The sequence below is a fragment of the Ovis aries genome, chromosome 7 (assembly GCF_016772045.2).
Source record: "Ovis aries strain OAR_USU_Benz2616 breed Rambouillet chromosome 7, ARS-UI_Ramb_v3.0, whole genome shotgun sequence".
Lineage (NCBI taxonomy): Eukaryota > Metazoa > Chordata > Mammalia > Artiodactyla > Bovidae > Ovis > Ovis aries.
In genome coordinates this window covers 47,104,640-47,124,259 of record NC_056060.1, presented here as the reverse complement: position 1 = coordinate 47,124,259, position 19,620 = coordinate 47,104,640, and the positions used below count along the sequence as shown (strand labels likewise).

General features: G+C 44.2%; 1 protein-coding gene across 2 annotated transcripts in view; it reads right to left on the bottom strand.

Annotated features, from left to right (window-relative positions):
- Nucleotides 1-19,620, bottom strand: part of RORA (RAR related orphan receptor A) — an 807,747-nt gene that overhangs the window by 761,207 nt on the left and 26,920 nt on the right. The window contains exon 1 of one of the 2 annotated variants that reach the window (XM_027971773.3): nt 1-19,620. This exon is cut by the window's left edge and continues 376,749 nt beyond it; it is cut by the window's right edge and continues 26,920 nt beyond it. The exons of the other annotated variant lie outside the window; for it this stretch is intronic. The gene's annotated coding sequence lies outside the window, so the exon portion shown is untranslated. 2 annotated transcript variants of the gene reach the window in all.

Genomic DNA, 19,620 nt, shown 5'->3' with positions numbered 1-19,620 from the left:
CTGGTGGCCCCACCAGAGGATGGTCTGCACTTGCCTCCTCCCTCTGGTATCTTACATTACAAGCTCCTTGAAAGGCTCAGACTGAGACCTGCTCTGCTACCACTTGCCTTTCCTGGGATGTCCCACTCTCTTTCTCTCAGCAATAAGCTCCTAAACACCCTGCACGGCCCACCTCGAAAGTGCCTGGTTAACCTTCAGCCTGGAGAAAACACAAACACAGGGAATCACTCAGGACTCCACATTAAAGCTCTGTCTGTGGCTGGCCCCACCCCCCGACATAGTGAAGAACTGCACATCTATGAAGTGTCTCCAGGGTACAATTTTTCTGTTTCATGTAATTGCTTAGCTCCTGTCACTGAAGTTTTCACATGCATATGTGTTGTGTCTCTGACTAGATGGTAATCTCCTCCCTCCCTCATATCTCCCAGCACAGCGCTCTGCCTACCTGGGTCATTTAAAAAGATGTGCTGGGGTGGAAAATGACCAAAAAACCATCTTGTACCAGCAGATGAAAGCATCCGGGATTATACCTGTGGTCCTCAGCTCCTGTGTGTATCAGAAACAGCCAGGAAGCTTGTTAAAAATGGAAGTGCTTTTGCAAGGCCTCTGCAGATTTGGACTCAGAGGATTAGGGAGGGTTCTAGAAATCAGTATTTTCCACAAGGTCCTCCACGCCTGTGAGTTAACTGTGAAAGTAAAAGTGAAAGTCGTTCAGTTGTGTCTGACTCTCTGTGACCCCAGGGACTATACAGTCCATGGAATTCTCCAGGCCAGAATACTGGAGTGGGTAGCCTTTCCTTTCTCTAGGGGATCTTCCCAACCCAGGGATCAAACCCAAGTCTCTCGCATTGCAGGCGGATTTTTTACCAGCTGAGCCACAAGGGAAGCCCGAGTAAATGGTGCTGCTCCCCAAACATAAGATCTACCCCCTCCTTCACCCATCAGGTTTGAGGAGCTTGAGTCACCTGCTTGCCCTTCAAGCTTCCTCCCTCTGGGGTGAGTGGTCAGAGGTGATGTCAGAAGGAGTCACTAAAGAAAAGTCCAGGCCCCTCCGTGTCAGCTTCCCTCAGGAACTGGCTCCTCACCTCAGAAGCAGCAGCTGAGAGAGGTGATCGTATCTAGAGAGCACACAGGCTACCTCTATGCTCTCTCCAAAATGCCAGTGAGTTTGAAAGGCACTTTGTCCAATTAGAAGTGTGGAGAAATATTCATCCTGTCCATGACAGAGATGAAGTGCTTCTTTCAAAAGCAGCGGTGGCAGCCTGCCAGGTTTAAGAAGTCCAACTATTCCGCACCGAGCCAGCAGTTATTAATTAGTTTTATTAGTGGCAGGTCTTTAATGCAAAATGACAGAGGGAGAGCGTGAAGATCCCCGTCGCTACTAAAATACAAATTGTCCGGATTTAGGTTGTGTTGTTCCCCAACATGTACAGGCGGCCAGCCAGGCCCAAGTGGGGAACAGAGGACGCAGCCAAATGCCTTTCTGCAGAGTTCCGGACTATTAATGGCGTGACAAAGAGGCTCGGGTTCTTACCTCAGGTAGCTCTCTAGGGGAAAATCCACCCATTTCAACAATCGAGGAGGAAGAGGGAGAGGATGGGGGCATCTGAGGGGAACCCCAGGAGCATGAGGAGGGGCTGTGGTGGGGGCAAGACGGGGGCAGGCCTGCGTCATCCACTCTGCTCAATGTGCCCCTGCGAGAAATGAGCGTTTCCAGAGAGCCGAGCGGGGCTACTTTGTGGAGAATTAGTCTTACACTGTCAACCTGCTTTTTATGACCATTAATCACATTTGTATTTATAAGCACTAAGACAGGATAATCAAATCTCATGCTTCAAAGCATATGTTTATCACCGCAGGCATAAAAAGGAAGGAGAAAAAGTTTACAAGCCTGCACTGTTGGCAAGAGCTGCTGTTTATCTGGTTGCTTCCCCAGAAGCCCCCTGGGGGGCTCTGGAGAACATTCTGGGAGGGAGAAGCAGAACTGCCCAGTGTCTCACTCTGTCAGCGTTTCTGCTTTGCTCTGCGCTGGTCTGAAGGCAGGAGTTTAAAGACAGTCCCCAAACAGCCTCTCCCAGAGATGCTCACCTACTACAGCCCGGAGCTCTTGGCCTCAGGCCTTCCAGACCTTTCTCCTTTGCCTCATGAAGGGGTTCCTCACGGACTCTGGGCAGTGCATTCTCCCCATGCCTTTTCTTTAAGCATCCTACACATTTCCAGCGGTCCCCCAGTTGCCCTGTTACCCAACCCTAAGCTCCCTCTGCTTCAAAGAGGCTTCCCATACCTCCTCTGTAGCCTTCCTTTAGACCAGGCCAGAGATGGCAGAACTTTTCTGTCAAGTGCCAGACAATAAATATTTTCGTGTTGTTGCTGTTTCTAATTTAGCAAAGGTTTAGTTTTTTAAATTTTATTGGAATGCAGTTGACTTACAATGTTGTGTTAGTTTCGGGTGTACAGCAGAGTGATTCAGTTATACATCTATCCATTCTTTTTCAGATTCTTTTCCTATCTAGGTTAGTACAGAATACTGAGTAGAGTCCTCTGTGTTATACAGTAGATCCTTGTTGGCTACCTATTTTATATACAATAGTGCTGCTGCTGCTGCTGCAGTCGCTTCAGTCGTGTCCGGCTCTGTGCGACCCCATAGACAGCAGCCCACCAGGCTCCTCCCTAACTGGGATTCTCCAGGCAAGAACACTGCAGTGGGTTGCCATTTCCTTCTCCAATGCATGAAAGTGAAAAGTGAAAGTGAAGTCGCTCAGTCGTGTCCGACTCTTCGCGACCCCATGGACTGCAGCCTATCAGGCTCCTCCGTCCATGGGATTTTCCAGGCAAGAGTACTAGAGTGGGGTGCCATCGCCTTCTCCGATATAGAATAGTATGTGTATCTTAATCCCAAGATCCTAATTTATCCCTCCACTCACCCCAATATTTCAGTCTTTGCAGGCCCTGGAGTGTCTGTGGCAACTATTCAACTCTGCCCTGGTAGCTTATGTAGACAATATATAAATAAATGGGCATGGCTGTGTGCCAATAAAACTTTATTCCTTACAGGGCAGAGGGTGGGCTGGGTATGACCTGTGGGTTGCAGTTAACTGGCTCTTCCTCTAGAACAGCAGGGCCTGATCCAGGAACCCAGGTTCTAATGAGTTCTACAAAACTGGATGGAATATTTCCAAAATGCTGATAGAAAAGTTGCATTTGCATTGGCCATAATAGCTCAGATTCACCCAGATCTCCTGCCTGGACCCATATCAACTACTTAGTTTGCTAATATATGCCTCCCATTGTCTGATTAACAAATATTGGGAAGTGATCATTAAATGCAGCTAGGTAATCAAAACCTTTCAAAGCACAGGGTCCATGATGGGAAGAGAACAGATAGTAAAAGTGGTCCTACTGCTTATATGTAAACAGGGCATATCAGCACATGCTTCTCTAGAAGATTCCCTCGAGCAGATCAAAACAGTTTTAATGAAGGAGGACATCATCTCCTAACATATAAGTCACACAGGTCAGTATGAAAACACCTTATCATCATTATCAATATTAAGAAGAAAAATCTGGAGGACTTACTGAGAAAGGAAATATTTTACAAGCCTTTTTAGAACCAAAGGCACTACCAACCCAGGCACAGATTTTCTAGAACTGAATAGAAAATGAAAAAAATAGACAGCTCTGGGGAAAGAAAACAAGTAAGGAGACCCTGCTTCTCTTGGTGACTTACTGAGTGATAACTGAAGATAAAAAACATATCTTCTTCCTCTTTGACTCTTCATTGTTAACACAGCACTTAAATGTTTCTTTTTTAAATTTATTTTTAATTGGAGGTTAATTGATTTATCATGTTGTATTGACTTCTGCCATACTCAAATGTTTCTTGAATGAATAAATTTTTACATCCATGCTTGATGTTATAAAAGATTCAAAAGTGAATTTGAGATGAACTTTGTCTTCCCAGGGTTAATGGTCTAATAACAGAGAATTTAAAAGGATGTAGACATAAATAATACACAGCATCTATATGTAGGTGCTGTGTTTGCAGGTTCTCACTCAGCATCTTTGGGTCCTGTCTTAGAAAGGATATACTCTAGCCTTCTTATCTAGCTTCCCAGCTCCTAGTAGATTCATAGTATATGATTCAAAGGATAGTAGAAGAAGGAGCCATATGAGGCTAGCACAATGTCTAGGTCCCACCAAGATAGACAGATACAGCCTAAAAGGGGCTGCAAATGCTAAACATAGATCTATTATCTGTAATTATTCCAGCATTGTTTGCAATGAAAGGAAAAAAGAGGAAAAAAAAGCACTGCAAACAATATACATATTCATCAACAGGGATGAATAAATTAACATGTATCTACACTACGGGAAATTTTGCAATTCTTAATAAAAAGAATAAATTAGATTTATACATGTTGTCTTGCAGGCCATGATACATTTTGAAGTTTATCTGCTCCTCACTCCAAAAGCCTGTTGAAGCACATTCTCATGTATATAAATAAAAATTTTTTTCTCCATCAATTAGTACTTTGGCTAAGGAAAAAAATCAGTGTGCCATGCTTTAAGAACATCAGTGTGCTCAGACCTAAGCTGAGGAAACACACACAAAAAAGCTGTAACTCCTCCCCTTGCAAAGGGTGGCCACTAACAAAAAGAACTTCACTAGGTTTTCTAAAAGGGAGCATTTCCCAGGGCACATGGAAAGCACAATGTCTCGTGAAAACTAAATATAATTAAACTTTACAGAGATTTTCTGCATAAGGTAAAGCTCACCTTTAAATATCAGAAGATGCTTTTGCTAAAAAAAATAAAACCATGAAAGATAGGTTACATAAAGAATTCAAGGAAGAACCTATATATGACCCAATGGGTATATTAAAGAATGCTTGGATACATGTGTGTGTATGTATGCATAATTTCATATACCTTTTACATAAAGCACAAATGCTTTCATATTATATATAAGAATACTATTTCCTATTGACTTTCTTTAGAAAAACGAACACTCAGTTGATCTTCAGTAGCTCATAACAGTGTAATTTTTAGAGTTCCTGGCCTTTCAGCTGAGAAATTAATGGCCTATAAACAAAGACTAAATGCGTCAGAGATATTTTGTATATTTGGGTTTTCACTGGGGAAGCAGTGTTGTGTAGTGGAAGGAACATAATCTTAAGAGTCGAAGAGACCTTTGTTGAAATGCTGGCCCCACTGCTGTGGCTTTGGGCAAAGCCTGAACCTCTGTTTCCTCATCTAAAAATAGAAACAGGAGCCCTTCCTCGCACAATCAACTTGCAGGATGGAAACACTATATACGAAGCCTCTAGTACCACTCCTGGCCTAGAGTGCACACTCCTTAATTGTTTCCTACATGACTGTTTCACAAATTCGTGACATCATCATCAGAAAGAAAAAAAGAGAGATCCACTTTGATCGAGGGCACACCTAGCAGGTGAGAGTGAAAAGTGAAACGGGAAGTTGACACCACCACCCAGCCTCTTTCAGGCTCACATTGATGTGTACCAGGACACTAAAGGGCTGGCTACTGGATTTCTCAGGCTGTGTCCAAACCACTTCAGTCAAAACCAGAGCTGTGCAGATGAACACACTGTCGAGCTTTAAAATATTCATCTCCCCTTTCTACCCTCCCTTCCAGTGGAATGGCGAGAGTAACTGCTGATCTAGACTCTCTCTCTAGACAATAAACACAATAAAGTGACACTCAGGCAGCCATGACTCAAGCACCAACCCAAGGACACACCCTCGTAACCCGGATACAGCTCTGTCCATCAGGACAGCTTCAGCAAGACCCATGCTGCCAATGGGCTCGTCCAGGAAGTCTGCTTCCTCGTGTTCGGTTGGGCTGGCTTCTGTTCCAAAAACCTGGTGGTGACAGGAATATTTAAAAATCAGGTCTGCAAAGTGCTATCAGGTCTGAATGCCAACGACTACTGCCGTTCAAGCTTCACTTCTCATAGAAGAGGCTGCCCGGAATGAAGATCACAACTGGAGGCCAGGCTCAATTTCAGCCTTGCTTAATGGTGCATAAGGTACTGAGGTGATGGTCGAGGGAGATGCGCAGCTTTTAGGGGGTAGCTCTGCAGAGAGCAAATTGTGCAGACAGAGGTCAGATCAGCTTGGGTCGTCCTTAACCAACACATGGCTATTTAAGTGAGTGCTAACCTGTGGTTTCAGCCATTGTGGTTTATTGAGAAGGGTAGTGTCAATAATGCAGAGGACCTGACCACTGGCCCTTAATTCCTCTCATTTAGACAGGCTGCTCTTCATCATAAAATAGTCATCCTGTAAATTAATGTGTTTTATTTCAAAAGTGACATGTTGTACTGGCTTGTGCTTCCGGGCAAATTGCTTTGGATTGCCGGTTTCCCAGCCAGGCTACAAGGGTTCCAGCCCACTTGACCCCTTGGTCCAAGAGAAAATCTAAATGGGAGGCAAAGAATGACAGATCTAATATCCCTACCTGGGGCCCCCAGGCACTCCATGCATCTGCAAAGGCAGACCTGCTACAAAATAGAGGGAGCTGTGCTCAGTAACTGGGCCTCATCTGCAGCTCAGTGCTGAGCCTGGTTTTATCTACCTGGAAGCATCCCAAGCAAGGTGCCTACAGGACCCAAGGTGGCTCTTAACTTCGCTGAGACCCAAAGTCAGTTGGGCAGTGAGTTAGTCTGTGGCTTTCCTGGTGGCTCACATGGTAAAGAATCTGCCTGCAATGCAGGAGACTCAGGTTCCATCACTGGGGAAGATCCTCTGGAGAAGGGAATGTCTACCCACTCCAGTATTCTTGCCTGGAGAATTCCATGAACAGAGGCGACTGCGGGGCTACAGTCCACAGGGTCACCAAGAGTAGCAACTAATACTTTTCCCTGCTTAGCACTCAACAGTGAGTCACGGAATGATTGGCACATGTGGCTTCCGGTTCATATTCAACCCCTGCTGCCGCGTCCCTCACCCATAGTATGTGATTGAGTTGGTGAGCAGAGCACCACCCAGCTCCGAGTCTCTGGCTCTCAGAGAGCTCTAACAAGCCCCTTAAAATCTCAGAATATATATTTTCTCATCTGTAAAAGAGAGCTGACACCTGCTTCCCAGGGCTGCTGTGAGGTCCAACAGACAAGTTATCTATGGCAGCGACTGGCCAATACAGAAGTACCTGCAAATATGGTGGAGAGGTCTGGCAGAATGTGGTCCACTGGAGAAGGGAATGGCAAACCACTGCAGTATTCTTGCCTTGAGAACCCCATGAACAGTATGAAAAGGAAAAATGACAGGATAATGAAAGGGGAACTCCCCAGGTCGGTAGGTGCCCAACATGCTACTGGAGATCAGTGGGGAAATACCTCCAGAAAGAATGAAGGGATGGAGCCAAAGCAAAAACAATACCCAGCTGTGGATGTGACTGGTGATAGAAGCAAGGTCTGATGCTGTAAAGAGCAATATTGCATAGGAACCTGGAATGTCAGGTCCATGAATCAAGGCAAATTGGAAGTGGTCAAACAGGAGATGGCAAGAGTGAATGTCAACATTCTAGGAATCAGCAAACTAAAATGGACTGGAATGGGTGAATTTAACTCAGATGACCATTATATTTACTACAGCAGGCAGGAATCCCTTAGAAGAAATGGAGTAGCCATCATGGTCAACAAAAGAGTCAGAAATGCAACACCTGGATGCAGTCTCAAAAATGACAGAATGATCTCTGTTCGTTTCCAAGGCAAACCATTCAATATCACCATAATCCAAGCCTATGCCCCAACCAGTAATGCTGAAGAAGCTGAAGTTGAACGGTTCTATGAAGACCTACAAGACCTTTTAGAACTAACACCCAAAAAGATGTCCTTTTCATTACAGCTGACTGGAATGCAAATGTAGGAAGTCAAGAAACACCTGTAGTAACAGGCAACTTTGGCCTTGGAGTACAGAATGAAGCAGGGCAAAGGCTAACAGAGTTTTTCCAAGAGAATGCACTGGTCATAGTAAACATGTTGTTCTCTTCCAACAACACAAGAGAAGACTCAACACATGGACATCACCAGATGGTCAACACCAAAATCAGATTGATTATATTCTTTGCAGCCAAAGATGGAGAAGCTCTATACAGTCAGCAAAAACAAGACCTGGAGCTGACTGTGGCTTAGATCATGAACTCCTTATTGCCAAATTCAGACCTAAATTGAAGAAAGTAGGAAAAACCACTAGACCATTCAGGTATGACCTAAATCAAATCCCTTATGATTATACAGTGGAAGTGAGAAATAGACTTAAGGGACTAGATCTGATAGATAGAGTGCCTGATGAACTATGGACAGAAGTTCGTGACATTGTACAGGAGACAGGGATCAAGACCATCCCCATGGAAAAAATGCAAAAAAGCAAAATGGCTGTCTGAGGAGGCCATACAAATAGCTGTGAAAAGAAGAGAAGCGAAAAGCAAAGGAGAAAAGGAAAGATATAAGCATCTGAATGCAGAGTTCCAAAAACTAGCAAGAAGAGATAAGAAAGTCTTCCTCAGCAATCAATGCAAAGAAATAGAGGAAAACAACAGAATGGGAAAGACTAGAGATCTCTTCAAGAAAATTAGAGACACCAAGGGAACATTTCATGCAAAAATGGGCTCGATAAAGGACAGAAATGGTATGGACCTAAAAGAAGCAGAAGATATTAAGAAGAGGTGGCAAGAATACACAGAAGAACTGTACAAAAAACATCTTCACGACCAAGATAATCACGATGGTGTGATCACTCACCTAGAGCCAGACCTCCTAGAATGTGAAGTCAAGTGGGTCCTAGAAAGCATCACTACGAACAAAGCTAGCAATATGTAAACCGTGAACTTCCAGATGTTCAGGCTGGTTTTAGAAAAGGCAGAGGAACCAGAGATCAAATTGCTAACATCTGCTGGATCATCGAAAAAGCGAGGGAGTTCCAGAAAAACATCTATTTCTGCTTTATTGACTATGCCAAAGCCTTTGACCATGTGGATCACAATTATCTGTGGAAAATTCTGAAAGAGATGGGAATGCCAGACCACCTGACCTGCCTCCTGAAAAACCTATATGCAGATCAGGAAGCAACAGTTAGAACTGGACATGGAACAACAGACTGGTTCCAAACAGGAAAAGGAGTATGTCGAGGCTGTATATTGTCACCCTGCTTATTTAACTTACATGCAGAGTACATCATGAGAAACACTGGGTTGGAAGAAGCACAAGCTGGAATCAAGATTTCCAGGAGAAATATCAATAACCTCAGATATGCAGATGACACTACCCTTATGGCAGAAAGTGAAGAGGAATTAAAAAGCCTCTTGATGAAAGTGAAAGAGGAGAGGGAAAAAGTTGGCTTAAAGGTCAACATTCAGAAAACAAAGATTGTGGCATCAGTCCCATCACTTCATGGGAAATAGATGGGGAAACAGTGGAAACAGTGTCAGAGTTTATTTTTGGGGGCTCCAAAGTCACTGCAAATGGTGACTGCAGCCATGAAATTAAAAGACACTTACTCCTTGGAAGGAAAGTTATGACTAACCTAGACAGCATATTCAAAAGCAGAGATATTACTTTGCCAACAAAGGTCCATCTAGTCAAGGCTATGGTTTTCCAGTGGTCATATATGGATGTGAGAGTTGGACTGTGAAGAAAGCTGAGTACCAAAGAATTGATGCTTTTGAACTGTGGTGTTGGAGAAGACTCTTCAGAGTCCCTTGGACTGCAAGGAGATCCAACCAATCCATTCTAAAGCAGATCAGTGCTGGGTGTTCTTTGGAAGGAATGATGTTAAAGCTGAAACTCCAGTACTTTGGCCACCTCATATGAAGAGTTGACTCATTGGAAAAGACTCTGATGGTGGGAGGAATTGGCAGCAGGAGGAGAAGGGGACAACAGAGGACGAGATGGCTGGATGGCATCACCGACTCGATGGACGTGAGTCTGAGTGAACTCCGGGAGTTGGTAATGGACATGGAGGCCTGGCGTGTTGCAATTCATGGGGTTGCAAAGAGTCAGACACAGCTGAGCGACTGAACTGAACTCAACTAATTACGATTACAACTCCTTAGTGTTGAAACTTTCAGCAACTCTCTATCACCAAGAGAATTAACAAAAACCCCAGCTGTCAAGACCCACCACAGCAGATTCCCTCTCCCTCCTTATATCTCCCTCCTTCTCAGGATGAACCAAGAATTCCAAACGTAAGTCTTTTGATTAATCTTAAAACACATGATGCCAATCCCCGCCCCTTTTATTTTTGTTCGTATCATCCTGAAATAGACCTGTCTTCCTCCCAGCTCAGCCTATCTAAATTCTATCCTTTCATCACACAATAATATATGTGTGCTCACAAGGCGAGACACAGGACTCAGGATGGCTGCTGAATGTCATACAGCCCCCATTAGAGGCTGTTAAGGGTGCAGGTTGGAGGTCACATGACCCAGCCTAAACCAGTGAGCATGGTTTTAAGGATTTCACTAAGTCCCAGGGGAGACGAAGTTGTACTTTTCTCCTTGGATCTCCTGCTGGAGAGGAAATGCCTGAGAACAGAGAAAGGCCAACTCAGAAACTCTTTGGCTGTCCTGATCCTCCCTTTAAACTTTCTAGTTACATGAGCCCATTAATTTCCTTTTTTGGCTAGCCTGAGTTTGTTTTTTCTCGTTTGAACTCAGAAGAATTGTGATCAATACCAATATGAACAGTAGCTCCATTTGAATGTGAAAAACATTTTTTTAACTGCTTTGCATGTATATCTTTTAATTCGTCACTTTTACAGTCGTAGATCTGCTAAGAACCAGAGAGGCTTGATAATTTTCTCAAGGTTGCACAGTAGTGCCAGTGTCAAAGGCCAAGACTCCCAGCTTAATGCTCCATTGCCACCATCAGTTATTGGAGCCACTGACCGAAGTAGATGGCTTTGAGGCATAGGAAGGGTTGCCTGTCTTCTAATGCCCTGTTTTCAAGAACTGCCTTAGTTGAAAGGGGCCTCATAGCAATTCTCCACAGCCCCGAGGAGTGCACTGTTACAAAGCTCACCTCCCGCTGCCCTTCACTCACCCTGGCAGCCAGGCCAGACTCATAATGAATGGCCAGTGAGAAGTACACTGAAGTCCAACATGAATCAATGAGAGCACTAATGAAATTGCTTCAAGTTCTAGAGCAGAAGGTAAGTTGAATACAGTTCAGAGATGTACAACCCTGTGCCCTTCCAAGTTCCCAGAGAAGAAAGGAAAATACACATGGATAGGGGGTGGGGAGAACAGGTGCAAAGCAACACATACTTCTTACAATGACTTTAAACGTGTAATAGTCTCTCAGACCGTACTGTTGGAGAAAGCAACAAAAGTGATTTTATAGATAACGGAAACTCAGTCTAGTTTTTCACCATTAGTATTTTTGGATGAAACGCTAGACATTTCAGTGTGCTATTAAAAGAGCTTCCTGAATATTATTTTATCATGACTTCAGGTTTAGAGGTTATTAGGAAGTAGAGAGTATCTGTTAAAAGGCATAGGTAAAGCCACACTGCCTAGGTTTGCATCCTGGTTATACAATTTTCCAACTGTTGTGACCCTGGGCAAGTTAATTAACCTCTCTAAGCTCCATTCTCCACATCTGTAACATAAGGATAATAACAGGACCATTCTCATTTAAGTGTCAAGAGAATTAAATAAGTAAAATGCTTAGCCCTGTGCCAATCAAAAAAAAAATTAGCCTTTTTTTGTCATTATAACTAATATAATTGTTAATGTTGTTATTTTATGTCGTCAAGTATTATTTTTCTGGTAAAACAGTGATTTCGCTAGGATCTCCAATGGCATATAGGTGGCTTTATGCCATCCCTAGATGATCCCCAGGTTGCTTTATAATTTTTTTCTCTGCTTTCTATAGTTCTTTTGACTCTACACGTTTTCAGACTGAGCCATCACTGTAGTCAGCCTGGACATTATTTACATTCTGCTTGTGATTCACAATATAGCCAAGCTTGTGAAAATTAGGTGTGAAACAAGACTCCATCATTAGGCTTTGCAGTAACTTTCTCGGCCACTAGAGGTCTACCTGCTATTTAGAGGCTCACTGCTCTGTTGGGCTTCCCAGAAGTGTGCTGGTGTCTCCTGACTTTCGTATTTAAACAGACCAAACCACATTAGATAGTGCAGTGATTTCCTTAACTTGGTATTCAGAGCTCTGCGCAGTGGGGTTCAGATCTATATTTCTAATCTCCTAGTCCACTGCTTACCATATTCAAATCATCAGCCCCAGACAAAGCATATTCTACTGCTGCCCATGTCAGCCTTGGGCCTCTTCATCTTTGCGCATTTACACACACTCTGCCCCCACTGATAGTCAAATGACACCCACCACACCCACACCCACACCCACAGATTCTCCAGTGGTCTTTCCATCTACCCAGATCTTTTTCATCCTTCAAAGACTCATCAAGGTACACCTGCACTTCAACTTACTAGTGATCTAGCCCCTCCTTTGAACTCAGTAAACTTCAGGTCTATATCAATCCTTAGCCAATGAGTCCTGAACTATTTGTGACAGGTTTCAAACAATTACTTGGTACCTTGATTTAAATCAGTACACATTCATGCTTTGCCTCTCCAATGAGACTGTAGTTTCCTAAGGCCCCAGAGGTATTTTATATTCTGTATGAGTGTCCAAGGAGAAGGCAATGGCACCCCACTCCAGCACTCTTGCCTGGAAAATCCCATGGATGGAGGAGCCTGGTGCTCTGCAGTCCATGGGGTCGTGAAGAGTTGGACATGACTGAGTGACTTCACTTTCACTTTTCACTTTCATGCATTGGAGAAGGAAGAGGCAACCCGCTCCAGTGTTCTTGCCTGGAGAATCCCAGGGACGGGGGAGCCTGGTGGGCTGCCGTCTATGGGGTCGCACAGAGTCGGACATGACTGAAGCGACTTAGCAGCAGCAGCAGCATGAGTGTCCAAGAGCAATTAAAAGAAAGTCTGACCATTTAGTGAGCATCTCATATGTACCGAGCACATTGCTGGCCATTTTATAATCTTGATCACAATGCCTGTGCTGTGCTGTGCTTTGTCGCTCAGTTGTGTCCAACTCTTTGGGACCCCATGGACTAGCCTGCCAGGCTCCTCTGTCCATGAAATTCTTCAGGCAAGAATACTGTAGTATTGCCATGCCCTCCTCCAGGGGATCTTCCCGACCCAGAGATCAAACCTAGGTCTCCTGCATTGCAGGCAGATTCTTTACTGTCTGAGCCACCAAGGAAGCCCAAGAATACTGAAATGAGCAGTCCATCCCTTCTCCTGGGGATCTTCCTGACCCAGGAATTGAACTGGGGTCTCCTGCATTGCAGGTGGATTCTATACCAGCTGAGCCACCAGGGAAGCCCAATCAGCATGCCTATCAGATGGATATTTCTATTGCCTTTGTAGAAATTGAGCCTTGAGGACATTAAATTACTTGTTCAAGACCACACTGTAGGTAAGCCAAAAGCCAGAATTCAAAGGTAAATCTGACCCCCAAAAGTCATGTATTTTTGCCCCATTAAATCACATCTATTTAGCATCACAAGCAGTACTTCCTCAATGAATATTTAGGGCTTGCTTGAATAGTTAAGGAGCAGCTTGTGCTGAATATCTGGCAAGATCAGACTATCAACCAAGCAGTAACATGTGTCACCAGTCCTCAGTACCCCTGAGTCTCTGTGTGACAACTCAAGCAGCCCAGCAGTTCCCCAATGAGCCAAGGCTGCTTAACGATGGAAAAGCCTCCTTCTCTGGCTGGAGCAGCCCCGAAGACCCTACGGCTGGTCCACCAGCCCACTCCAGGTTGCAAGGGCTCTAATGATCTTCTCACATGAAAGCTGGGGAGGTGAGAGCCACAGAGAAGTGACACAAGAGCACACGAGGCGATGATCAAAGAGTACACGGAGCCTCACATGCACATTTTCCCTGCAAGGAGCTTTACAATTCCAGCAGCTCTCTGGTTCGGTTAGCCATAATATTATGAAAGATGCTGCAAACAACTGGATTTCATTTCAAACAGCATAAATTAACAAATTGCACATGTGCACACAGCATCTGCTAACCTAATAATTAAGATATTACAAAAAGTCACCTAATGGCACCCAAGTCAGCATAATGGGATAATTGTTACAGTGCTTAAAAAAATTTAAAGACATATAAGCCGGTCACCCATGGAGCACACCAAACGGAAGGTTGCTTTTTCATGGTCTCTTTGAGCGCCGTGTTTGGATTAGCACAATGTGAAAGGCAGCAACTGCTGTTATGTAACTAAACCCTGCATATACAGTTGTCAGTCTGGGTAAATTTAACTCTGCAGGTTTAAGGCAGAGCTGGCTTGCCAGAGCAGAACTTAGGAAACAACAAAAATTTAAAGCCACACTGCCCTGTGGGCCACAGACGGCTGATTAGAGAGCGGTGGAGAAGGCCCCCCTGGCCTGCCTGTGCCATGCCAGGGTGCTAGCTCCCTGTAATAGCTGCTTGGAAAGCAATGAGGGCTGACAAGAGCATCGTTGCTCAATTAGCAAGCTGTCTGCATTTTCTCTCCCCCTACATGGCAATAAAGGCACTTAGGGGGCCTGATGTAGTTCAGAAGGAAAGACACTGAAACCTAGCATCAGGGGGAGGCTTTAATAACAGGTTGCTTTGCAGCAAAAACAAAGTGGATCCCATCCCCAGGCAGGATGGGGATGGCCATGGCATGGCCCAGGTTGAAGGGGGTGGCACTATGGCCTGGGTTCTAGGCCTGGCCCTGCGAGGCCTGACCCTGCGAGGCCGGCCATGGGGCTCAGAAGGAGCTGGGCCATCTCCCTGAACCGCATGTTTGTCAAATGCAAAATAAGAACGAGGGTTAACTCTCCAGGAGGCCCTTCCAAATCTATCATTTCCCCCTCTGGTTATATCGGCAGATCTTTATTCATTACAGACAAGGAATAACTCTGCAGGGAACCTCTCATTCTAAACTGGGCTGTGTCAGGTGAGGCCAAGAGAAGGACATTCACTGGGAACTGTCAAGATGTCAAAAAAGATAAATCCACTGGACCATGCTGGCAATCCTCTTCACTCCCCAGCAGAACTCATTATGAAGTGGGTTTGCCCTGGACCCCATCCAAAGAGCCTTGGTGAACTCCATCTAGACAAAGAGGTGCCCACTGATAAGAAGTTCTCCCCCTGCACAGCTCAAAACCTGATGCTGAGGGCTATGGCCAGGAAAGACCCCATGGCCACAAGACACCCCCAGGGAGTTCAAGGGAGGCTGGAGAACTGTGTCAGTTTATTTACTGTTTGTTTCACGTGGTGTGAGGGGCATATTTTACAAGGGCAGAGCAGACTGGAAGAGATGCCGAAAAAAACTCACAGCATGGAGATTTTCTACTCTGTTTTGTAAATTCAACAGGGCCAGGGCAAGCAAGAGACTCACCTCAGGCACAAAATTTAAAGGGGGCCAAAAAACTTAGTGATCAAGATAAATAATATTTTAATATAGTACTTTAAAATTTAATGTCATGAAAAAAAAATCATGATAAACAACATATCAGAATCTTAAATAAAGAGACAAGCAGTCCAGGAATAAGTGCACAGCCAGAGTCTTCTAAAAGCGTTTAAGTCTAGTTTGCGTGAAATAAACCATCATAACATCTTCCCATTCCGTTTTAAATTTAGATCTAAGAAAATAACTGGGCAAATGACCATTAACGAATGATCCACGTTCTCACCCCTGTCCCATGCACATCTGCACTGGCTACACATTCTGATCGTGGATATTCCGGAATGAGTATGATTCTGCAGAATCATGCTAGTGGGAGATGCCAGTGAAGGGGATCTGGCTTCTATTGCTAAGACTGGACCGTGCAAAAACCCTCAAAGATGACTCCCAGGAAAGTCTGTGTCCTGGAAGGAAACAGTCTCAAAAAAAAGGTATATTCTAAAATGACAACTCTTTAAAATAATTACTATTTAAGCATTGATAAAGCTTTAGCCTGCATTATATCTTCCTCTAAAAGGAAAAGATGACTCTCTCTGCAGCTATATATTTTACTTCGCTGGAAGCATAATTCTGAGGATGCCACTCCTTACTCAAGAAACTTCCATGGCTCCCAAGTGCCTACAGACTTAAATACAAACTCCAGAGCCCAAAGTTATCAGAAGTCTTACTCTCTACACAAATTCCTATGATTCAGCTTTATTCTTTTTTCCTCTACCCACATTCCAGCAGGCCTGTCTTTTTCCCCACTCTGTTTTTCCAGCCCTCCTGCCTCTGCCGTGCCCCCTAGAATCAGAAAAACCCTTCTTTCATCTGCCTGGTCATCTCTCCTTCTCCAAATCTTACTCATTCTTCCCATCGCAATTCTACAACTGCCTTCTCCATGAAGCCATAGAGCTCTGCTGGGTGCTAAACTCCAGGATGAATTAACTTTAGTAAGAAAGAGCTGCAAGTAGCTTTTGCATTTCAGTTTAACCACAAATTAACCAAGGTACTTAATTAACCCCAAATGCCCCACTATCAAAGCATACTGATTCTTCCTTCTTTGCCCTCAGGAGCAACACCATGGAAGGGGAGAAAAGAAAAAAAAAAAGAAAAAAAAGAAAGCTCCTTTTCCTCATTGATTCCTCCTAGAACAAAGGAAGTATTCAATCAATGAAAAAACAAACACATCCAACTTCTAGGAAAGATGAAATATGGAAAAAAAAGATCTGTCCAGTAGTTCCAGATACAGATACAACAGGAATATTCTCTGGGGATGCTGAAGAACACACACACACACACACACACACACACACACACATACACACACACACAGAAACACATACCACTCTTGGCCCGCAGGGGAGGAAAGAAAAATTCCATTTCGCGTTCTGAAGCTCAACTGAAGCCCTCGGCTCTCCCAGGCCTGCACCGCCTGTCCCGGGTGATTTTGCTTCTGCAGCTAAGGGCCTGGTGCTCAAAGCCTGATTTTCCCTGAGCAGAGCAATTCCAAACCATCTTAGTCACACAGATAGAAGGTGAAAGTATATTCCAACCAAACTACTGGACTGAGGTTGGGTTTATCAAACCAATTACGCCAAGATGTTATGGGAAGTGGGGGGGAATGTAATCACATATGACAGGGATGATCAAAACTGCTTACACAGTAAATCAGGAAACTGATAACAGGCTGACAACGGCATCTACCTGACTGAGGAATTTCAGGCTCAGATTCCCCAGGCTTGTAAAACAGAAATAACGACACAGAACAAGCTGTGCAGCACTGCCGGGCACCTGGGTACCTCTAGGGCGAGGCTGGGGGGTAAGGAAGTACCTGGTGCTGCCAGTGGGAATAGGCAAAGGAGCCCTTCTGAAAGGCCCACCTCCCAGACCGTGGTTTGCAGGAAGCAATCTCTCACTGCACTACTCAAAAACATCTTAATGGGTCCTGACCTTGGACACCACAGAAATACAGCACTGAGTCCGGGGACTCTATGGGGAGCTAGAAAGAGACAGACAGAAGGCAAAGTTATCCACTGCGGTTGAAGACTGGCGACTGCTGAGCGCCACCCGGCAGAAGGCAGGGAGAAGAGTCACTAAGCAAGGTTTCCCACCTAAGCTGACTTACTGAGGAACGGCCTAGAAAGCTATGTAGGCCTTCTCAATGGATGGAAGCGTCCTACACACTGAGAAGGTCTCTGTCCTTTGGGGACCCCGCCTCTCAGGTGTCCAGAGAGCCACCCAGGGTAGGCAGGCTGTGGAGAGTGGGGTCACTGTGCATCCCAAATAGTAATAAATTAACTTTGGGGAACACAGAGTCACTGCAGGGTCTGCGGGGCCCAGAGCAAAAGCCAACTGCAGGAGATACCTACTGAATCACTGACAGGACACCAAAATAGAGGCCCTAAATAAAGCAGCTGACCTGAAAAGGAAATAAATACCTGTATTTTAAAGGAGGGGGGTCGTACTCTGTGCATCACTCAGCTTTGTTTTCCATTCACAGTGTGGTGTCTTGAAACACCCTAACAAGTTTGGCTGACTCAGGGCACCAGCTTAAACTTTATCAAGGCCTTCGACAGTCGTGATTTGCATCAAGTTCAATGCTGTCCTTTTGGCAGTTGTTGCACTTAATTGAGTGAAAAAAGCTGTCAGTCTAAAGCCCCAATCCCAAGGTAAATTCACTCTGAACTAACCATCTGCCAGGGCCTCTCCCAGGGTAGTCAACACTTATCATCCAGAGGACTAGATTCACTTCCTCATAATTAGATCATTCCTGAATTAAATTGACGGTCCCAGGGAAAAAAAAAAAAAAACAATGCAAAGTGTGTTTTGAGACCAGAAAGGAGAAACTGGCTGGTTTTAACAAATGCAAGAAGCTACATATTTTTTCACAGCGATAGAGTGGCACAATAAACAATTTTTCTAAATAAGGCTTCATAACAATTATTATCTTCCATGCCACCCTTGTCATTTACATTCAGGTTTTTGTTTTGGAAGCTGAGGCATTTTCTTGCAAGCACCAAGCGCAAACTCAAAGGATGGGTAGCTATTGTCTTCAGACCCAGGTGCCCAAGCAAGGTCAGACCAGGTTGACCAATCTTATTAAATGTTGTGAATGTCAAAGTCTCAGTGAATTTGTTGGCACATTCACGAACCTGCTACTTCTCCAAAATAAAGGGAAAAAATTATCGACTTTTTTTTTAAAAAATATATACCCCACAGTAGCCACAGAGGCTGGAAAAGCTCAGGGAAAGAGGCAGATAAAATAACTCACAAAGTGATAAATCTGGAACCAGGCCCCCAAAATAATGCAATCATGCTGCAAGCCAAAAAGAAAAAAGGAGGTAAAGAGACGAATCGAGCGGGTAGGATTCTGAAGGTTTCTCTGTAAACATGATTTCATTCTCTGCCAGTAATTGGGTGATTTGCCTCTAGTCAGATTCAGTCCTCTGGGTACTTCACTGCACAAGGTTTTTCAAACCTTGCATATTAACTCAAAATTTTCCAGGAAATATTTCTTAATTAAAGAAAGTATTTAGTAATTCTTTTGTTCTTCAGAAGTTTGCACAGCACTTGGTTATCCTTACATCTTGGATGAGACAGAGAGAGAAATTTGTGAACCGCTGTCTCATAAGGGCTTCTCCAGCCACGGAGCAGGAAAGATTAATGTAACTCAAAATAGAATGAGACCAACTCATTTTTGCCTGAATATCCAGATTAGACATTTTAGGGCCCACTTTTGTAGAGAAGTGATATGAGAGGGAAGACAAAGGAAGATGGACAGAAGCAGAGAAAGGACCACTAGGTCCTCATAACATCACAGACTAAATAGAACCTGAGAGATTACCATACATAATATTTCTACTACTTGCCTGATTTTAATAGCCACCTGAAGCATTTGATAAACACACAGGGTTTTTAGATCCTCCTCCTAAAGATTTAGATTCAGGAGGTCTGGGCTAAGTCTCAATAATCTCTTGTTTGGCAAGTTTACCAGAGATTAAAACTTCGAGTAAGACACAGAGGCCAGACACAAAGCAAAAAAAAGTTAGAGCCAGAAAAGCAATGGCATCATGGTCCAGTGATGGCCTGGGTTGTGGGGGGACACATGCTCTGTATACACACACCCTGGGGA